Raw genomic sequence first — 23,966 nt, 5'->3', positions numbered from 1 at the left:
AATTGCCGACTACTATATTTTTTTTTTTAAAAACAGCTACAGGACGAATACATCATTTTTCAGTGCCGCTGCAGGCATGAATTTCCTCTATTTTGCAAAGCCACATGGACTGTTATTTTAATTTTTTATTAAATTTTTCCACAGTGGATTTAGACATATTCTTTCCAGCAAGTGAATGTTCCACTGCTATTTTTATTTTACTCCATCAGCCGGGTATTGACAATTTCAACCCAAGGGACTTTGACCTGAAAAGAAACAAGGACCTGAGGTCCTAAGTGGAGATTAGATAAAGGGGCATTCAGATCAGAAAATAGGAGGCACTTTTTTACACAGAGAATTGTGAGGGTCTGAAACCAACTCCCCCGTAATGTTGTTGAAGCTGACACCCTGGGAGCCTTCAAGAAGCTGCTTGATGAGATTGAGAGTGTGATTAGCTAAAAAAGGCATTAATTGTTGACTGATGAAAGCTATGAATTAGGCGTTGCACTTGATGTTTTTTTTTGGGGGGGGGGGGGGGGGGTGGGATTGTGTGCATTTGTATAAGACTGACATGTTAAATGGTGATGTTGGTGTTTTGCAACTGAACTGTATCCCATTAAGATCGCCCACGCAGCATTTGTTGACAGGCTGCACAAATTATCAGTTTATCAGCCGAGATGATTATTGGTTGTTAGTTGTGTTGGAAATTAAATTATATCCAGTGGTTACTTTGTAAAGGCCGGCAACGCAGCATTTGACAGGCTGCACAAAACAAATAAGTGGATTTGTGAGACGATATTAGGTGTAATTTCTCAAAAAACCTACCCGAGCCCAAACCACAATTTACAAACTACACCTGACCTGACCTGAACCCGACATTGTCGGGTCCCGTCGGGCTCGGGTTGGGTAGCAAGTCTGAATTCGGCCTTCCGACAGCAGGGGGTGCTGAGCCGAGAGCTTCTCTTACCAGGATGAGCTGGACGACGGTCTCCACATTGGTGAGGGAAGGTTTCCACTACTCCATTCAGCCAGTATTAGGAACACTGGACAGCTAGATCGATTGGTGTTCGGAGGCATGCAGGGGCGAGTTCTGCGTACAAAAGGGTGAATGCTGTCTCACCGCTCTCAGTTTTTGGGCGAGAAACTGGAGAGAACTGGTACAATGAGGGAGACAGACGGAGTGCAGAGAAGCATGGGGGTCTGGAATCATTCACACAGCACTGGATTATTTCGGGACACAATTGGTTATAATTTTGTTTGTTTGGATTAGCGCACCACCATTTGCCCTCACTTTGTCAGTCTTGTAATTGTAAAATAAAATCACCTTTTTGTTTCAAAACACCGTACTGGACTTGAGTTTGTCTCTGCACCACCACCTTTGGCCATTTAGTTTGACTTTTTTGTCTTTACCAAATCACTTTATTATGCTATGTCCCTGCCTGCAAGCTGAGGTCCTCCGACTCTGGCCTGCTGGTTATCCCCAAGCAAAAGTGCACCACACTTGGAGAATGCTCATTTAGCTTCATGGCTCTGACTCTTTGGAACTTTCTCCAGCTTTGGTGGGTGATGCTCCCACCGTCACTCGCTTTAAATCAACTCTCAAGACCCACTTGTTCTCGTTTGCTTTCCATGCTCTTTAAGCCTGATATCTGCTATTAGCTGCTACTACTGCATGTACTGTGCTACTATATCATATTATGCACTTTCCACTGTATTTAATGTATTATGCATTGTTTTTTTTACTGTATATCATGTATTCTGCATTTCTCTATTTAAAGTATTATGGATTTTCTTCTTGTTACCGCATCTTGTACAGAGCTTTGTGATGGTGGTCCACTATGAAAAGGCTCGATATAAAATAAAGATTGATTGATTATTCAAAGCAGATGTGACGGAGAAACATATTTCCCCATCACTAGTCAGTTGTGATCTATGCATAGTTAAGATGCTGCTGTATTTATAAAACGCCAACTGGACTAAAAAGTGTATAAATCCGGGGCACAAACAGAACTACATATTTAACTTACTGCCGGTTTAAATTGTTTCTATATGTATGGTGGGAGCGACTTATTATTTTAGAGGATGGGTGCACAGTAATAAAAGTAATAAAATGGCACTTACCGTTTGTTTTAGGAGTAAGTTCATACTGCAGACCTAAAAGCTGCTCTTGCAGTGGTGTCTTCAATGTGAAAGGGGCAGGCGTGTTAAGACTGGTCCTGATTAAGGGTGTGGGGGCGCACACTATCATGTGTGTGTGGGGGGGGGATTCCTTATATGTAAAATTGGGACTCGAGTTGAGTCTTTAACATGACAAAATCCAGTCGAGTCACCAATCTTGCTTGAGTCAATAGTTCTGATTGTTCAAGATATCTTGATTTAATCTGATTAGTTTTACAGGAGATTAGCAATCTATACATAAAAAAAAAAAAGTTAAATACCAAAAATTAGGGTGCACAATAATGTGGTCATACTCGCCCCACTTACGTTCACCATTAAAAGTCCATGGTTTCTGCTTTGTTTTAGTCTTTCCATTTTAGTGAATTTGATTCATTGATCTATTTATAAGCACATTTTGCCACTGTATAAAGACCCCTTTGTATGTGCTCAATTGGGTTGGATGTTTAGTAATGAATGATACAACAAAACAAAGAACATATCTAAATATTTTCTCACTTCTCAACACTGACACCCCCTTGTTTTGTTTCAGATACATTAACCAAATGAAAAAAAATTGGTGGCATTTCATGTTGAGCTATTACTAAAAGGGTTTTAACATGAGACAAATAGAAAAATAAAGAAATTGAGACAATTTTATATTATTCAGTTTTATATAATTCACAGGCAACATGGTAATCTGTACTTCATATCTCTCCTCTTAGTGTAAGCTGAGCTATGGAGTCTTTTTCTATTAAATGTCAACTAGACATTTTTAAGTGGCAGACACTGCTTCACAAAAGCACAGAACATAATAAAAAGGAGTCTGTTGGGAGTCCTAATGGTGTAACAAAACATAATACTGGACTGAAAAAAAGTACAAAAACAAATTAATCTTTCTCTCTGGTCACGTCTTATACTTTAATATACATATACATGAAACTTCAAGTTAAAGTTTTATGTATATGTTAAAGTATAAGACGTGACCAGAAAGGAAAAAAAAAAACAAAAGAAAAACGTTTTAAGCCTTTAACTAAGACTTTAAACATAAACCTCTAGTTTCACAGACGCTGATTAGCACTGACCTTGGGTTCCCTAATATTAGTTTAGGCAAACTTCCAAATGTTTGTAGTTTTTATTAGTTTGCATTAGCTTAACAAATGTGTACTGTAAACAATGTTTTATTCAGAATTGGATTTAAAGGGAAATTAAAAAAATAGCAAAGCACGAACTCCTTTGAGAGAGAAGGTGTCCATAAATAAACACAACCATACATTTTCAAACTTTCACCAGGCAAAATAGTACTTATTAGAAATGTTATTATATATGTTATTGTATTTGTGTGTGTGTGTGTATATATATATATATATATATATATATATATATATATATATATATATATATATATATATATATATATATATATAATATATATATTATATAATATAATACCTTATTATGGGATTTAGAGCTAACAACGTAACACCTGTCACAAAAATTAATTAGTCTAAGGGGTCAAAAATCGGCAAGATTTTTGGATAGTAATATTTAATCACCGTCAAATCTGGCCACGACAAGTGGCAGTTACCGGTGCTGTGATTTGAATTTGGTTTATTCATATTGTCATTTTACAGTGCTGGCAGGATGCAGCCTGCTTGTTTCTCTCCCGGTCAACTGTATAATTATTAAAAGCGAACTCCACCACTGCATGTACTTTTACTCTCCATGTTGTAGTTGTTTTCGTTTCTGTTACAAAACTTTAAAATCTCTATTTTCATTAGGATTTTCTGTGATCAGTGATCAGAAATCTGTCTTTGCTTCCCAGGCTCCCTGCTGCTTGTGACGTTATGATCACAGAACGGTGCTATAGGCTAGAAAGGTGTTTTCTATTTCCTTAGCAACGGTCTTAAGAACCATGGTAGGAACCTGTTTATGTGCAAAATGACAAGATGACTGCATGTGTTAGTTAGGGGCTGCATGTATTGAAAATTAAATAAGTTTGTTATTGATTTTATCATAAAGACAAAGACTCGAATCAGATGTAGATGTTTTTGCGTGACGAGTCGAGTCACGTCTTTTGAGCAGGGAGTCAAGTGTTTGCTTCCAGGGACTCGAATCAAGCTGAGTCATTTGATGACAATGACTCGAGTCGAGTCAAGAAAATTGCGACTTAATTCCGAGTCGAGTCATTACAATTCTGGGTAAAGGATCAATACTGGATGGTCATAATTGTTATTATACTTGCAGTTCTTACGGTAATGACTGAGTCGAGGAGAGGTGCTACCCATATGAAGGTAGAAAAGCTCAGGCGAGGGAGTAATAGAGAGGCTGGAGGATAGCAACCAGGGGTAGCCTTGTGTTTTATCTGACATTTATATTGGTAAAAAGTTCATTGAAAAGGCCTGTTCTTGACTATGCTGTTTGGAGAAAATAAAAGTTAACCACACTTTCTGTTGTCCTGCGTCCTCCCTGCTACAATAACCACTTGACACATTCACAGCGTACTTTATACTAACTAGGGTAGATTTTATTTTACATCCATGTTTACTATCCTGTCCTGAAAAGATTCCTTATGCTAAATTTCTGAATTAAGGGTATTTGGGTTGGGTTTCAGGTTTCAATCTGGTTTTCGATGTACACTGTGGAATTAATTCCATGTACCTCAGACCAAAATACACATTTAAAATTTTTAAATCCTTTTTTAGGAACTAGTTAGAACAAAAAAGAGCACCGTTTGACCTGCCCTTATAAAAGTAAGTAAACACATAGCAAAGTGTAATCAAGAACAGTGAAAGCCTAGTGAAGCATCGGTAAGCATATACTGTAACATATATTATTGTAGGATATGAACACATATTTTACTTCTATTAATATATATTTCCTATATCAATGCTGGAGCAGATTTTGTGTCCCTTATGGGTGCTTCTGGAATCCAGTATTTGATCCTGGACCAGCATGGTGCATAACCAGTGTGCGATGTCTCCAAGTACTATATGTTCAGGGCTGCCAGATTTCTGCAGTTTAAAGCACAAAATCACTTCAACAATAGCCCAAAAAAATAGCCCAATTATTTGTTTTAACTGAAAGCAAGCTTATTATTAAAAAAAAAAAAAAAAAAAAAAAATCAAAAAAACTTTCGTAAGAAAAGATACCTGGTATAAATTTGATAAAAACTAAAAGCCCCAGTACAGCCATTCACACGTCACTGTCAACAAATCAACATTCATACCAGACCAGCAACCGGATTACAGCATGATCCCTTTATTGAAATACTAATGCTGGTACTGTATCCCAAACAATATTGCAAACATGAAAACAGTTTAATCTTTTAGTTATACCACCAATCTAATTACATTATCAACCCGCGACTCCTTAAGATTTCCAGTGGCTATGTTTTTAAAGTAGCCCAATTCCGCATACAGCGGAAAACAGCATACCTGGCAACACTGTATAGGGTCAACTGTTCTCACTGTTGTCACAAACACCTCCCCTTTGCAACTCCCACCTCCAGAATCTTTATACGTTCTCATCAACACATCCCTCAGCAAGTCAAACTCACACCCCTGTATTGCAGAAAGATTCTTGGATCAAGACAGGTTTAAGGAATACAAGCTTGGCTTAGGTTCCAGTGAACAATGCAGCACTTCTGCCTCTTCTAGCATTGTAATAGAGCTGCTGCAATCATCACCATAAACTGCTTTAGCTCATTCCCCAGAGGCACTTCCTGGCCACAAATGGGGCAACAAAACCACTGCTAGACAAGCTGCTTAGTTTGAATTAGCACCATAAATTAACTGGCCCATGAAAGAGCATGGAGATAGTAGTACAACAGGAGAATTTTTGGCATTTCTGTGTTTTTACAGCAGCATCAATTATTTAAAATCTGCCATTAGTTTATCAGCATGCATCCATCCTCCAAGTCAATTAAATGCTAGACGATGGTTGATGGCATTTATGTACTGCTGAATTTATTTATTTGGGGAATTAAAAAAAAAAAACATAGCAAACAATCTATTGTTTTTATTGCTGTTATGAATTTCACAGTATTGGCAGTGGCTATAATATACATTACTGGGAAATTTGAAATAAAATATGAATTTAAAAAATAAAAAAACCCTGCCAGGTCAAAAATGCCAGTCCTGAGAAATTTTGTGGGAATGAATATGTAACTTTGTCTAACTGAGAGCAATTGATGAATTTGCTCACAGGACTTCATGAGAAAAAGCTTATAGTTCAGGTATACCAATGGTTGTTAATTCAAATCTTTGGCTTTTCATAGCATCACTTAAGGTTAAGTATAAATCGTGTGTCTCCAATACAACTTTTAGGAAGTGCCCAAAAGGGGCACAATACAGTTCACAGTGAACTCAATTACACTATGCTACTTAAGGGTAACATGAACTATATCTTAAATCATACTGTTAAGGGACTGTAAAGTCTAAGCCAAAATCAAATAGCTATCCAATCACCAAGCACCAAACATGAAAATAACAGGGATGAAAATAAGAATCCTATTGCACTGCAGTTTCAACCATTTCATTTTACTATGAGCTCGAGTAGCCCCACTGTAAAGAATAGGTAACAAGCTAGGGTATGTCCGATTAAGCTCATAGTAAAAGCAGGAATGGATAAAACTGCTATGCACTGGGAGTCTTATTTCCATCCCTGAAACAACATTAAACTGTCCTGGGTTCTGTCTTGCAATGCCCATTTTTAGCAACACTTGCACATTTACAGCTTAAGTTTTAAGAATGAAAAATAAAATTATTTTACATCTCAGTCTGTGAACTCTGTTTTAGAAACAAAAACAAAACAAAGAATAGGGCAGTTGCCTTAGCGTATATTTCGTAAAGGCTCTGTTTAAAAATGCAAATCCTCCTACAGGTCCTTTGTAAAGTGTCTGTCTCTTTTTTGTTGTAATATTGCAGCTCCTGCCTCTTACTGTCGACAAAGTTTCTGTCTCTGTACAGCATGTCATGATGTTGTGTTTGAGCATTGGATCTGTATCATGTGACATGCAAGGCGAGTAAATTCTACAAGTTCTGCATGACTGCACAGAAAACACTGATGCAGTGACTCTGGTGAACCAATCAGGGTGGAGAAAATAACTTAGCACTTGAAACAGCCAATAAATACAACAGTTAGAGAACCTTGCTGTTAAAGCAAATATTTGGAAACTGAACACTTTAAATATGGTTGGAGGATACAAACAGTAAATCTCTCAACCTGAAGAATACTATTTTCAAGCAAGACCAATCCTTCTATCAGTAGCATCCTATCATTAAAACCCCTGTCATTCTTGGGTGACTCTTTAAACAGCCAGATTATGTGAACTACTTGTTGCAGGCACTGTAGTTTATTATTGTGCATACGCTGAGGATTATACTGCACATGAACGAATATGTGATCATGTTGCAGGGTCCATGCCAGGTACATTTGCCAGTTTTGCACTGATCTGCTCTGGCAACCGGTGGGGTTCAGTGACCTTTTACTAGCATGTATGCCACAGCAGGCAAACAAGCCTTAATAAAAACATTTACACAAGTGTGTGATGCTTTCCATGGGTTTCCTCCAGAACTAATGTCTCACTGCAGTTAAAACTGAATGGATGGATTAGACGCTCTGGTCAGCGTGATTCTTGATCCTTATGAAAACAAACAAAAAATAATTCCTAACTGCCTACTGGTCTGCTGCAGGCACATATTTTATGACCAGATCAATCTAGTACTGCAAATTAACAAAATGTAGGACAGCTGCCTATAGCTACCTGTACAGACAGAAACTGTCTTCTCAAATTTAACATAAATAACATGAAAATGTCTACTTTATAGTTTGGTCACCAGTATGAACAAAGACTGATATTTTCATGATGTGCAATAATGAGGAATCTAGAGAAAATACAAGTTTACAATTTATAATTTCCTGACTGCACCAAAAGTTTAGAGGACCAGCTATATATTACACAACTTAAATCTTTATAAATAAAGTAAATGACAAATGTTTTGTCTAACAGTCATTCTTAATGTATTTGATTTTTAAAGAGCTAAACAGTTAAAACATGTGTCGTTAAAATTGTTTCTTTTAGCATTTCAAAATGTACCACTGTTGAGTGTTTCATAGTGATGGGGTTGGACTCCTTAGACTTTAAAATTTTAAAACCAAGGTGAAAACTAATAAGAAACATATTTTGTCCAGTGTACTGGGTCTGAACCTGTAGCTGCCAAAAAGGAGAGCAAACAAGAAGGAGGAAACTCCATTAGGGACTGGGATGTTTGTGTTCTTCTTTATAACAAATATGCAAGCAAAGAGGCTTTATGGGGATAATGGGAGCTGAGACTATGGTTCTATATTCCAGGTCTGCATTATAAAGGTTTTCCTTCTAACAATGCAGTACTGGGGTTCATGCATTTTAGGTACAGAATAAATGGATCAGAAGTGTATGTAGAAATAGAACTCTGAATACAGCATTCCGCTTTACTAGCGATAAATGACTGTGAAAGATTAGTAATGCTGTCATGCAACAAATACCAGCAGCAAAACAAAACAGCAAGTATTTGGTTCTTAGCAAAAAAAGCCCTTCTGGTGAAATACAATGGCTGAATCCAAGTGTAAGCTACTGTAAGTTAATACGTTGTGCGTAGGGTGTCTCTTATTGTAGAAGAGAAGTCATTTCGAGCAGTTTGGCAAGGAGACACCCTTACACACAACGTATTAGCTTATTATAAATAACACAAATTAATGTTGTAAAAGGTAAGGCTTTAAAACAAAAATACATTTATTTTTGTAAAACATAACTTTTTGAACATTGGAATTAGGTGTGGTGTTCTTTGCATGGGGTGACATCTGTACACTAGGTGTACTGGAAGTTTGGCAAATATTTCACTGTGATTGGCTGATTTATGATACGGGATTTATAATGTGAAACCTTAAGTGTTTGCCTCTGGGTCATTCCATACTAGCTCAAGCAGAGCCATTGTCCGACTGACTTGCTAGAAAAATTCACCTGGGGGTTTTTGGGCCAATGGAAGCAGACCCTGTCACTTTTTACTCTAGATCTAACACCTGACAATGCAATATTGAAGAATAACTCCAGTTCAGTTAGGACTATGTGGTACTTCAGCCTCAAACTGACCATAAGCAAAGCTCGAATGCACGACAAATTCAACTGCAAAAATCTGCAGATACCAAAATGTTTTGCTTGATTCTTATAGATCATCAATATCGATCCAAAAATATCTTTGGGTAATTTTTTGGAGCCCCCCCTACGTGAGTTATTTCAGCCCTAAACTTGGTAGAAATACCAAAAATTCTAATTTCAGAGAGAGGTTAATGACCAGTGGGGGGAATTGAAACCAAAAGTGTTCCACTAAATTTATAATATTGGTCCCTAAGGTTCTTACAGCAATACTAACATTTTAGGAAACACATCTCCTGTTGGGTAAAGGGCTAGGCTGAAGTTCGAATAAAACTTGTCACCTAACCCTCATCTGGGAACTCGCCAAAAGTGACTTTGGTACTCCTGGTATTTTTTTCTCAAAAGCCCTATTCATTAAGAGTCAAACAAGGTGCTACACATGATAATATCATCTAAGTTGAGCCCAGGCTGATTTTTCTGGTCAGGGTAACTTTAATTTTAGGTTGACCTTTCCCAGGTCACAGCTCAAAAGGAAATTAAAAGTAAATTAAAATAAAAATAAAAAAACAACATTAGCATTTCTGAACTCAGCAGGCCCGAAAAACCCCAGGTGGAATTTTCTAGCAAAATCTGAGACAAGCAACCAAATGCCCCTGTGGCAGGCTGGCGAGTGGATAGAGGCCCAGAATACTAATTTTATTATAAATAACACAAAATAAAAGTGCACAATGGCAAAATAAAGGGATTTAAACACAAATAAAGCAATACAAAAACAAAACGTGCAAAACTAAGGTTTCCAGGCTGGGCAATGCCTTCACTGGATTCACAAATACAAAAAACCACAAACACCAACCTGCTTCCTCAGCTCCCTCCTCCTCAAATGAGAAGCAGAGGCCTCCTTATGTCAGGTGGCTGGGCGCTGATTGATCGTTAATTAACCTAATCAACCCCAGCCACCTGAACATAATAAACCCAGGCAGGTAGGGGAAATTAACCCCATTCTTGCCAATTTAAAAAGCCTCCCCCCATGCACAACGTACACCAGCCGCAATCGGTTAACTCCCCCCTTCCTCCAACCCCCCCACCCCATGCACAATGTACACCGGCCGCAATCAGCCAACTCCCCCCTTCCCCCCACCCCCCCACCCCCCCCCCCCCAAGAGTCCAATTATGTCCCTTGGGTGGGCTGTTATGGTGGGTGGTGTTGGGCGGGGTTGATGTCGGAGCCCCCAAGCCTTCTTTGGTTGAGGGGGCCCCGGATCTCCAAGGTAGTACAGCGACCCGGCTACCTCTGGTGGAGAAGGCAGCAGCGGACCCTCGGGAACCCTAGAAAACAAAAAGGAGACGCCAGCAGTCCCAAGCAATGCGGAGCAGCAGGCAACCCCAGGCGATGAGGATGCGTCATCCCTGAGCGGTGTAAAGCAGGCATCCTTGGGCCATAGCTCCTCCCTCTCTGGCTCTGGGAGCAGCGGCTCCTCCCCCCTCTCTGGCTCTGGGGAAGGCATCTCCACCCTCTTTATCGGAGCGACTGGGGCATCTCCCATGTCTATCGCCAGGTAATTAACCACCATGAGGGCAACCTCTGGGAAGGACGCCGGGTGGTGTTGTTCCTCCCACTGTTCCCACCTCGACGCCACAGCGTGTTGATCACTATGGGAAGATCGTGGACGAGGTCTGCCTCAGTGTGCATCAACAAGTCCCAGATCTCCTGGGACGGTGGTGAAGGTGGTGGTGCTGGAGGTAGTGGGGTGGCCCCTGATGCCCGGGGTGAATACTGCACCTCTTCCTGGGCCTGGTTGTAGGGGCATCCTGCCCAGTTGTGGCCGTCCTCCTCACACCGGCCACACCAGTTTGCCGGTGGCACATCTGGGCAGGACCGCCAATGATGGTCCTCCTTCCGGCAACAGGAACACCAGGGGAAGAAGCTGGCCAGGTCCTCCAGCAGCTTACATTTCTTCAGCTGCTGCTGCTGCTGCTTTTCCTGCCTTTGCCGCTGTCTGCTCTTCTTTCCCTTTTTTTTTGTAAAAATTCCAATAAATAAATAAATACTGCTCTGAGCCTCTAGGTGGCGCTATCCCACTCTGACACCAAATGTTGCAGGCTGGCGAGTGGACAGAGGCCCAGAGACAGTCTACAGTTCAAAAAAAATACTAATTTTATTATAAATAACACAAAATAAAAGTGCACAATGGCAAAATAAAAGGATTTAAACACAAATAAAGCAATACAAAAACAAAACTTGCCAAACTTACAAAATTAAGGTTTCCAGGCTGGGCAATGCCTTCACTGGATTCACAAATACAAAAACCCCACAAACACCAACCTGCTTCCTCAGCTCCCTCCTCCTCAAATGAGGGAAGCAAAGGCCTCCTTTTATGTCAGGTGGCTGGGCGCTGATTGATCGTTAATTAAACTAATCATCTACTCAACTAATCAACCCTAGCCACCTGAACATAATAAACCCAGGCAGGTAGGGGAAATTAACCCCATCCCTGCCAATTTAAAAAGGGCAGAGCTTTGCTCTGCCACAGCCCCTTTTCTGGCTGAGTTGGCGTGGAATGACCCCGCTATCATTTGTTTTCAGAATCTTAGGACAATACAAAATGCTGAGTGTTACCCTTGATTGAAGTAAAAAATTGACATTTTAGGACTTGTCTGGTTTGACATTTCATTTATAATGTGTTTTGTTTTGTTGTTTTTCGATATGACTTGTCAGGAGCTGCAATAGAGTATCATTACAGTTGAGATTTATTTGAAAGGCGGTAACTGAGTATCCCTTTAAATCGAACAAAGCCACAGTAGTACAGACAGTGTGCAACAACATGCAAGCTCTCCCTATCGGGATGTGCAATACAAGCTCTCCCTATCGGGATGTGCAACAACATACAAGCACTCCCTATCGGGATGCTTAACTGATGCAGATGTGGAAAAGGCTAGGATGGACAAATATCTAAACAGGGAAGCACATACTGACAGTAGTAGTATGTTTACCATAATGAGTTTGTCTTTTATATAATACAGTAGGAAACCTACAAAATATTGGTAATACATATTAGGCAACAAGGTCATAGTAAATTATACTAATAATTATTTATTTAGTAACTTACACGTTGCTTTGCCGCAAACTAAAATGCATTTCATCCCTTGTTGTGTGCACAGACGAAGTGCCTTGGTCGTTTTTCATGGCTGGCTACGGCCCTGCGTAAGATTTACTGGAAACATTTTGTTAGCTCATTGTGCTTCTCCACCATCATTTAGTCCTAGGCTTAAGAGACAAGTGAAATGCAGAGAGGTCTTTTCTACGGCAGTATTAAATAAAACTTCCAGGCATACAAGATATTTTACTCTATTAGCAAATGAAAAAAAAGGACCAAACTTGTGTTACCATTCAAAGAATACAGATTGACCCCTGAACCATTACTATACAACTTCTCCCCCACATCCTGGCAGTGGTGGAGGAAGAGGAAGATGGGCCACGGTGCAGGACCTTATTGTGGGCCCCCCTCCCCAAACGTTAATTTAACCCTTATTTATAAACAAACACACCAAATCAAGTGTTCAATATTGAACTATATTTAATTGTCAGAATGTTAGCATGTATAGCAGTACCTAATAAGAACGTTTTCTACTCGCCTACTTTATTTTATTTTGTGTACATCTTTACATCCAACACTACACTATTTTTTAATCATAAACAAACAGGTTTAATCACTAACCCTACCAGGATTCCCCATTTCTGCGATCACAGAGATTACAGAATTCACAATTCTGCACAGACATTTGCAGAAATTGTCTCACATAGGAACCGTTTATTATTATTATTATTATTATTATTATTATTATTATTATTATTATTATTATTTTAAAAATCAGAGATATAGGCATGTTGATTTACTGTAGTTTACTTTGTTGCCCTTAGCACCACTCAACAGCTTCCATCTAAACTACATGATGAATCGTGCACACAGAATATAACTGCAAATGTCTGTGCTGAATAGCACCCCAAAACCTTCCATGAAGACGTGCCTCGTACCAGCCTCCGGGGGAAAAAAGTTAGGATAATTAAGACAATAGCGATACCTGCTGAAACGAGGGAGGATACAATCTGAATCACTGGCATCGCACATCTGTAAATATAAATGCAAAGGATATTATCACTGTTAAAAAATAAACAAAGACTTTGGAACCGCTCCGGGGCCCTCTGATTGTGCGGGCAACGTGCAGCTGCACCTGCTATTGCTCGCCACTGCGCCCTGTTCATGCTAATACAAAAGCTCACACCAGTTCCCTCCAATACAGAGAAAGAGCATTACATGAAAATGATAGTACTTCAATTATTAAAACAAAAGTAACAAATATAATTGCATTGTCTACATTTCCAAAAAATGCTACTACATGCAGCAAAAGCCTACTATGAAGCTTGAGCTATATCCTGAAAAAGGAATAATTAGTAGATCCAGGCTCAATGCAAAGCATGACTCATTACTGAACCTGCTGCAGTGGGTGGGAAACAAATCAATTAAAAAAAAAACACACACAAAAAAAACCCAAAACAGTTTTGTACCAATTCTGCAGAACCACCGTCAGAAATTACCATATTAATTATACAATTACACATTAATTATATTATATATCCACACAAATCCCTTCATTAATTGCAAACCTTCAGCATACTGCTTCACTCACAGAAAACCAATTTTAGCACAAGCTGCTTAACCACATGATTTGATATATAACACATACTACACTACATTAGCACTTGGCAACTAAAAGTGACAAACTTATGTTTCTACACCACACCACAGCATCTTAAACAGTTTTTACCCTGGATACTAACAAATCTTTTTTTTAAAAGCAATCCATATCAAGTTGGAGAACTGAAGCCTTCAACAGTTGCCTTTTTCTTGAATTCCAATTTATAATTTGATACAGCTGTTCATTTTTACATGACATTCAATTAAACACTTCATTTTGCACGGGGAGGGGATACTAATAATAAAATACAAAACGGAATGCTTATTAATTGTTAAAATGTTCGATTCCATGTCTATGAGATGATGCATAGTACAATACAACCCTTTCACTGCTCAATAAATACCGAACGAAAATTAAATGTGTGGAATTTGAATGATTTTTGTATATTTCATCGTTACAAGTCCAGCCAACACATATATAATCTTTTATTTATTTATTTTGGAAATGCATTAGGATGCACAATAAATACGAAAGAAAACTTAACCATACAAAATACTACATATATTTACTTAAATATGGTAAGAAATATGGACAGTTGGCTACCCCTTTGTTAGACCCCTGGACTATGCATGAAATGAAGTCTTGCCATTGTATATTTATTACAGACTCAAATTTTGATAAAACGAGTAATAACGGTGCATAAACAGGAAGTTGGTAATAGACCGTACACTGCTGGAATTGAGACTCAAACCATTCAAATATATTAATATGCAAGCATACAGAAAAACATGTAATGGAAACAACGGTATAAACTGAAATAAATGATCAAATAATAATATAAAAACAAATTTAAAAAAAAAAACATGCATGCCGTTCACTTACTCAACAAAAACAGAGGCTGAGAATGCTTTCTTGCAGGTGTCTGTCTAGCCCATTCTCACTGTGTTGCTGTGCTGGAGAATTTTGAACAGCCTAGGGAAAACAAATGCAAAATAACTTCTACCAGCACGACAGAAAATAAGCTCTTTCGGTTATAGTATGGTCTGGAATGTATTCCCTCACCTTGCTAATCACATTTTGTTAGTTAGTATTAATATATTTATATCAGAGATACCTCACACACTCCGTTTCCTCTGCATGATGCTTTCTTCCTTGTGTAGTACTTCGCTCAGGTCTGCACACTGCAAGACGCCGAGATGCTTGCTGTTGCTGGAGGCAGAACAAAATTACGCCGGGTCCTAACGCCTACCAATACCATCTATGTTTGTTGAACAAGCAACAGGTGACGTGCAGTTTCTAGAGGTATGAATTTTAGATATGGTATTTTTATGTGTGCATAGTTATTTTATTTGGTAACTATGTCCAGTCTTGACAGGTAGATTTCAAACGGATACCCTATCAAACATGTATAAATTCAACAGGCAATTCATAATCAGTATGCCTAAATGGAATATATATATATATATATATATATATATATATATATATATATATATATATATATATATATATATATATATATATATATATAAATGAAATTTGAAATGCTTTCCAACATAATATTACACTTTATTTATGAGATGGTACAGCAACATCCCTTTAAACACAATATCCTGAAAATATTAATTCACAGGCAAATAAGGTGTCCTTCTTCCATCCAATTTGTTTGGGTTTAAAACTGCTGTGAAATTACGTTGGTGATAGCAACAGTGGAGAATTGACAGAATCCAAAAATTATGATTTACTTCAATGTCTAATGGTGCTACACAGTTAGTGGTGTCAAAATACTTAAATCTGTCACTTTACTTAGAGCGAAGGCTGCTAAATAAGTAATCATTGGTTAATGGAATCAACTGCATATTGTAATTAGAAATTGCATTCCACATATTCACCCAATACAAAATGTACTGCTTTATTGAAACAATAGGCTTTTTTTTTAATGTAGTAATAGCAATTATTTTATTATTTTAATTGGCATATCCAATTATTTTTAGGCTCAGCTCACTGCTACCACCCCTGTGCTGACTATGGAATGGTGAAGACAAACACACGCTGTCCTCCGAAGCAGACTCCCCCTGCAGCCACCTTAGAGCTACAGCCCGTAGGCGCCCGGCCAGACTACAGGGGTCACTGGTGCGCAGTGAGTCGAGGACATCCTGGCCGACCTAACAGCAATGCAGAACGCATTACAAATGCATTAACCATTTTTCCCCAGGTGAGAGATTTAGTATTTCACTGAAAAACCATGGGATCCACTTAGAGAGGCCTTGATTGGGGGCCACACATTCCTCTGGGCAGTATTTTATGACTGATTAACAGCATGTGATGAAGGCAGAGTGCTTGTATTTAGAAACAACATGCTTGGATGAAGAAGCTCCATCACACAGAAAGCTTTGGTGCACTCCTCATGTCAGGTGACTTTCGATACATTCTTTGTTTTCAAAAGTGTGTATGTAACAAGAGTAAAATAGTAACATAATTCATGAATAATCCCAGATTTTGTTGGACAGTAGGTCTATACTGCATGAATCAGATGGTCAGTTATTAATGGATTTGTGTTAGTCTGCTAGAATTTATTTGTCAGTATTTCTGATCACCAGAAGCTATGCTAGAATACAAGCCTAACTGCATTTATTAAGTCATGGGCTGTGTTTGTGCTCATCAGTACATTTACCTCTCAGGTCAAAGGCTGTAGCGTCACTTCTTTTCAGAGATAGAAACTGATTAACTCAGCCATGGAGATATTTCTCTCACAAAATTGTTCTCTAGAACAACAGCAGGGGGAGACGTCTACAAGAATCCACTGAAGAGTCTAGCTTGGGTGAAAAGGGCAAAGTAATTCAAACTATGTATTTATTTATTTATTTATTTTAACTGACCTCATAGCTTATAATGGAAATTGTCAGGTCTAAGCAGTGGAAGCCCCACCCTATACAACATACCTCATTATTAATACCATAGAATGACTCACAGTATATGAAAAATGATAGGAACCTGTGTACGCTGATTTAAATGTATGCTTCCATGGAAACTTGTGGAAACTTCTTGCCCCACGCTTGTACAATAACGTCCAATTAGTTTCAACATAATTGGTTTCTCCATTGTCAGAGGGTTCACACCTCAGACGAAATCTGCATTGACAAGATCTAGGAGCCATAATAATTTATGTTACATCCAGGCAGCTGTTGGCATCTATGAGTGCCAAGCAAAATCATACATGATGTTCATACTTATCATTAATCTTAAGATATGGAGCCTGCCACTAATCTTCTGCTGTAGACTTAGTATAATGTATCATGTTCTACCTACATAGCTAGCGAGACATACATTTTCTTTCAGTTACATCATGTATAGATTACTGGTATATCTATCTTTCTGAGAGTGTCATATTATAGTGGCAGATTAACTAATAAATATGATTTGTAGGTGTTGTAGTGATTAGTGTCAATTTTGGAGTATTAATGCAGAAACCCTACCAGCCCTGCCACGTAATGGGAAACACAGTAAGAAAATAAACAAAATAAATAATATTATACTTACCAAGATCATATGTACATATCTTTGTATCCAATGAGAAAATGATTAAACGCCTTATCAAAATGAAACCAAATCAGGATGAGGAGTTTCCAGCTGCCGGTCTGCAGCGTCTCACTCTCCCCCTGTCTCACACATCTCTTGTATTTATTGAACATACAAATGGTCTGCTTCTTGAGGGTTTCAAAGAAGTTGAAAAGTAGGTTTTAAATTAACCAAGGCATCACACCTTGATCAGAGCAACAAGGACCGGTTTGGCCTTTTTAAGCCCTTATCTGAAAGGTTTCTTTGTGTGCCTAGATACAATTACTCTTGCAAATGTACACTCATTTTTACAATGCATGGAAAACACTTTCCCATACTTGAAAAAGAGATTTAAGAAATAACCCATTGAACAATCATGTTTTGTTTCCCTTTAAAGCCAAGAAGGTCCACAAGGGCAAGATGTAGATGCAATGAAGCCCTCTACTGTATGTTTCCATGACAACATATACCTCACAACACAATGTGTGATTAGAGCATCTGCTTATTCGTAATAAAATTAAAAAGGGTTACCAATAGCATATGCTTTTTTATGTTATTGATATTTTAACATATGCTGTATTAAAATGAGGTGTGAAATGACCTGAAATGACACAGGTTAATAGCTTATTTTTTTTGTAGATATGGAAAACTTCATTGCAAACAAAAAAACAAAAAAATAAAAAGGGGGGGGGGGGGATTATATAGAAACCATGAAATTATCAAACACAGGTCCTGTCACTTTATCCATAGCTGCTCTGATATTATTTTGTTTCAGTGCCAGAAATTTGTATAGTGGTATGGCTAATTTCTAATCCAAATTAGCCCATAAAGATCAGCCCCAGTATTATAATAAAGACAAAAAAGTTGAAAAGTAGGTTTCATATAGTAAACCGGGCTTCACGCTCTGCAGTTTCTTCACCCCTTTAAAATCAGATACAGGACTTGCATGTTCACGCTCACGTGCTATTTGTAATAAACAAAATAAACAAGCACTAACTAAATACAGGAACAGGAACCTAACTATAAAACAGCACAGCTAAGCTGTTTACCTGCTAAAACAAACACCAAACAAAACAAAAGCACACAGTTTTTAACAAATAACAAAAAGGCATCAAACAATACCTTTCTTTCTTATACAATTGCACACACATTCAATCAGACTCCTTCACACAACAACCTTGAGCAGACTGGCTGCTTTCCTTAAATATCCTGCACCTGGCTCTAACTAACAATGATAGCCAGGTGCAGGGGATAATTAAACAATAAAACAAATACACGTTTTTGGCAGGGAGGATATTAACCCCCTCCCCTGCTGTGTTACTATATATATATATATATATATATATATATATATATATATATATATATATATATATATATATATATATATATATATATATATATATACCAGATTCTGCCGAGTCAAAGCCCATTTTGAACTATAGTCCCAGCCCTACCTTTCACCAAATGCCAATTTTTCACCATTTATAATAACAATGAGCAAAAAAAATAAAAAAAAATAACCGTGTGCAGATAATGTGTTTAAAGTGAGTAGAATAAGCCATGCAGTACAGTATTTGCTCTGTGCATTGATTGAATAAATTGTAAGCATTTTTCGTTTTGGATCTGACAATTCAGACTCCGAGTGCGATTGATTACGCTTTCATGTTAAGCTACAATCCAATTATTTTTTTTTTTTTCACAATAGACTTCAGCTTTAAAGGTTGATGTGTGATTTATGAACATTTAAAATGACATTAGAGTGGACTTCCAAAGCACTCTTTTTTGAGGCAAACCCTTTACTTTGTATTTCAGCATTTAACACAAGAACCGTCGCGATTATATTCATACCCAAAACTACCGCTGGCAGTCATTACATTTTAAACAACATCAGCTTTAAAATGAAAGACAAACTATCGGAAACATCATATCAAACATCTGCAGAGCCAAAACACCATATAAGAGACACTTTGAAATTCTATGTAAAATAATAGCACCTATTACAATATTAGTGACACAACCACTTTGACTGGCCACATGTTGCACTTGATCCTTTTATTAATGGGATTATTACTTTAAAAAAACACACACACAAATATTGGAGACAATTTTGCTGCAAGTCTTTCACTTAACTGATTTGCAAATACTTTCTCTGAGGCAACGGAAGGCATGCCTGCGATGTTTTGATTGTAGATATATAAAGATATCTGGACCAATGGGTTTAAACCAGAATTGAACATAAAGCATTTTATTGTGAAAACTAAAACTGTTAATGTTACTGTGTGCATAACTAGTTATACACAATTTGCCACACTTGTGAGAACTTGCAGTAATATAATCCTGAAGGTAGCATGCATAGTTGTTGAAAAGAATGTATTCCTGTTTATCCATTTAAATGCATTCATTCTTGCAACACTGAGATAGTAGCCATTTTCCTGCAACTGTTTTGAACTTTTAAACTTGTGAATATAAGCAAGACACTCAACGGATTTCTCAACATTTTCTGGCCCACAGTATTTAAAAGTAAACCAACATAATAACAGTAATATAAATGTTGTTGTTTTATTTATTTCTTGTATAGTTTCAATTAAGCAATACCGTAATTTTACAAATACATTCTCAGAATTATCAGATCTTATACTCTCAGATCAATTGATCTGCTATTTCATATTTTTCGTGGTTTATCAAGGCAATATGCCTAATAAAGCAGCAATGCAACAATATAATTGACCCTGGCAGGAAAGCTGAATGTTTGTGAATCTGAGGTCAGTTAACTGTCCCACCCTGGAAAGTCTTATACTACATTATTAATATTTAATACTTTTTAAAATTTTAAATGCCACTGGAAAATAATACACTGAGGTTTTTATAGCAGACATTTTGTATAGATGCTAACAGCACACAAGTGCCTAAGCCTGAAGATTTGTCAGGCCATCCACTCATCCTGGTTTTCCGCTTCACATTCCCTTTAGAAAGGTATGTTAAGCCCACCAAAAAGTTAGGAAACTATAATATTTAATTGACAAAATGTGAATATACTGTATTCCAGAATCTTTCTCATAGAGGCAGTACAATTCATATACTGTACTGTATGGTCAACAACATACATTCTAACAATATCTGGAAGATAAAATATATTTGATGCATATTTTAATATTTTACATGTGTGTGTGTGTGTTTTTTTTTTTTTTTTTTTTTTCTGGGTTCACCAATTGCTCTCAGATGAATAGATCTCAGAATTCTAATTTATTTTAAATGGAGTTTAGGATTTCTCCTGTGTGTTTTATCTGATAATGTAGGGGTTAACAGAGCAGTTCCTGTTTAGAGTTCTTGAAATCCTTATATGTAAAGTGACCATATGGCTCCATGTTCATCGGGACAGTTTGGATCAATCCAGGCTTTTCAAATCACAACCCAAGACATTCTGGTATGTTTTACCTCTCTCAGGTACCATTCACTTATCTCTTGCCTTTAAGAAAAACAGGACTACGCTTACCAGAATGCCTTGGGTTGTTAGTTGAAAAGCCTGAAGTGTTCCAAACTGTCCCTCTGAACACGGAGTGATATGGTCATCTTACCTATATGGTACTATGATCTTAACTTGAAGAGCACAAGGACCTGGAAGGTTTTATCTAGTTGGAAGTTAATGGCAAGCTTTCTCTAGCAGCGTTTTATTAGTTATGACAAAGACATTTCTCTTCAATCATATTCCACAGAAAGCAGCCATTTCTACTCCTTTCTTTTACAAATTAGACTTGAATGTTCATTTGACGCTATAGTACTTGTCTTATCAGTCCAGAATTTTAGACAAGTTTGGTTTCCATACCGTAAGTGTACAGATATGATCATCAAATTTGAGGCATGGATGAGAAGTGTTTATCAACTTCTCAAATAATGAAAGAAAAACCCACACAATATTTGTTGAGTTTTATTACTTCGTTAACATTGAATTCTCAGGTGTAATTAAAGTGCCATATTTTAAAAAATGTATAAGAAGCTAGTCAAGTAGACAAACTTTATGACTAATGCCTTCATCAGTGTATTTATATGGTTATATATACTCTAATTTGCTCATATACCCCAAGTAAAATATTGATAAATTAATTATCAAAAAACATTTGTCTACTTGACTTTTGTTTGTTATGCAAAAAAAGCTGAGATAAACATAGGTCCATATTCTTAAAGCTTAATACTTTGTATTAGCACACTTTTGAATGGGAAGCAACTATGTATTTAAGCCTCTAAATAAATACCTGGGTTGTTTATTTCTGGTTTCTTAACTTTATTGTGTGTATTTTTCCTTTCTGTGCTTTGAGAATCTAGCCCATAAACCTCTTTCATCGAAGGCGAGGGACTTTAGCACTGTATCATCTCTGTTTAGACTATTAAAATCACCTTCATGTTTGTTCCAAGATTTCTGTTGACATTTTAATTCTCTCTGCAGAATTTCTGTCTCATTGACTTATTCACATTTCTATTTCAACTTGTACTGAGATAGGGAATTGCTAAGAGCTTCTGATCTGCATAAAAAAATAGCAGCTTAAGGTGCTGACTTGTAATGTAGCACTTTGTATGAAAGACCTTGGAGGGGGGATCAGTTTGAAGTCCCGTAAGTATTTTTTCTTCACAAGAAGACTGGCAAGGCTATTTCATATTTTTTGTGGTTTATCAAGGCAATTAGTCTAACCAAGCAGGCAATATGTTGTGTGTGAACCTGAGATCAATTAACTGTCCCACTTTGGAAAGTCTTACACCCCGCAATTATTATTTAATATGATTTTTAAGCTAAATGCCACTAGAAAATAATACACAATTTTTTTTTTATAGTAAACATTTTATATAGTTGCTAACAACACACAAGTGCCTAAGCCTGAAGATTTGTCAGGCCATCCACTCGTACTGGTTTTCCTTCACATTCCCTTTAGAAAGGTATGTTAAGCCCACCAAAAAGTTGGGAAACTATAATATTTAATTGAGAAAATGTGAATATACTGTATTCCAGAGTCTTTCTCATATAGGCACTACACTTCATAGACTGTACTGTACGGTCAACAACATACATTCTAACAATATCTGGAAGATAAAATATATTTGCTGCATATTTTAATATTTGACGTGTTTTTCACTCTCAAATCAATAGATCTTAGAATTCTGATATATTTTAAATGGAGTTTAGGATTTATCTCTTGTGTTTTAACTGATAATGTAGGGATTAACAGTGCAGTTCCTCTTTAGGTATCTTGAAATCCCTGTTCATCTTAAAGGCTAAGCCTCATTATGCACAATTTAGTGGTTTTAATTTGAAACATGTATTATATCCGATAGCATTAGTATAATCCAACAGCATGTTTTATATTGTATTGCAGATTTGGCTTTATAGGATTAGTAGAATGTCAACCAGTATTATTATGCACAGTTTTTTGTCTTAATTTTATAAGTGAGACAACATAGTAAAAATGTAAAAAATAAATAAATACAGAGCTATCACGAGAGTCCCTACTTGGACCCTTACTGTTCCTCATTTATATAAATGACTTGGACCAAGATACACAATGCAAGTTAAATTTGCAGATGATATCAAACTTGGGGAAGTAGTGAAGAATGCACAGTGCATGTTCTGCCGTACAATCTGTAACTTTGTCACTACAGTCCAGCTAATTCAAATGGATTTGGACCCTCTCTGTAACTGGGCAAACCTGTGGCAAATACATTTGAATGTATATTGGGAGTAAAAATACATGATTCAAGTATACAATGAACAGGATGGAAATATGGGACGAGGACTTTGAACAGGATCTCAAGGTTAGTGGAGTCATCACCAACCAACGTGGTGAGGCAATGGGACAGAGTGAAAACCCTGCTGGGACATGGGTGTGTTTGTGGAGAATGTTGGGTTAAATTCCTCCCTGTAGAAACACGATGGAATGTGGCTGGAGCCGTAAATTGAATAAGTGATGATTAATTAGGCTCCAATCACAGGGTATGCCCTTAAAAGTTTACTATAGTAAAACCATAGCAAAGCATAATGAAGCATTGTGAAAGCAATGTAAAGCATAGGAAAGCAGTATAAAGAATAATGCGATATGGTAAAGCATATCAATAAACATGGGAAACTAGGGTAAATGATGGTTAATACATGGTATCAGCATGGAAAAAGCATGGTAAAAGTGCAGAAATACCATGGGAAACTTGTGTAAGGGTATACAGGGTGTTAATGGTGTTGGGTAGAGTTGGTGTTGGTATTAGAGTATTAGGTGAGACACAGAGAAATTCTGTATTAATGTATTGGTGTATTATTGGTGTTTAGGGGAGATTATAGTGCCGTGTTTTCATCGGAAGTGGTGGCTCAGCCTGAAACCATGTGTATGCAAAGTGTTTATATTGTTTCTGTTTAACTTTGTTTTGGCCACCGTGTTTGTTCCCGTGTTTTTTATTATTTATTATT

General features: G+C 37.3%; 1 protein-coding gene across 1 annotated transcript in view; it reads right to left on the bottom strand.

The window, feature by feature from the left end:
• rab27b (RAB27B, member RAS oncogene family) overlaps nt 1-14,935 on the bottom strand; it is a 66,847-nt gene extending 51,912 nt beyond the window's left edge. Inside the window, exon 1 of the mRNA XM_041235507.1 lies at nt 14,846-14,935. The gene's annotated coding sequence lies outside the window, so the exon portion shown is untranslated. The remainder of the gene's footprint in view (nt 1-14,845) is intronic.
• Nucleotides 14,936-23,966: the final 9,031 nt, after the last annotated feature.

Source organism: Polyodon spathula, chromosome 2 (assembly GCF_017654505.1).
Source record: "Polyodon spathula isolate WHYD16114869_AA chromosome 2, ASM1765450v1, whole genome shotgun sequence".
In the NCBI taxonomy this organism is placed as follows: domain Eukaryota; kingdom Metazoa; phylum Chordata; class Actinopteri; order Acipenseriformes; family Polyodontidae; genus Polyodon; species Polyodon spathula.
Note: the sequence above shows the minus strand (reverse complement) of the source record. Positions and strands in the feature narration are given on the sequence as shown.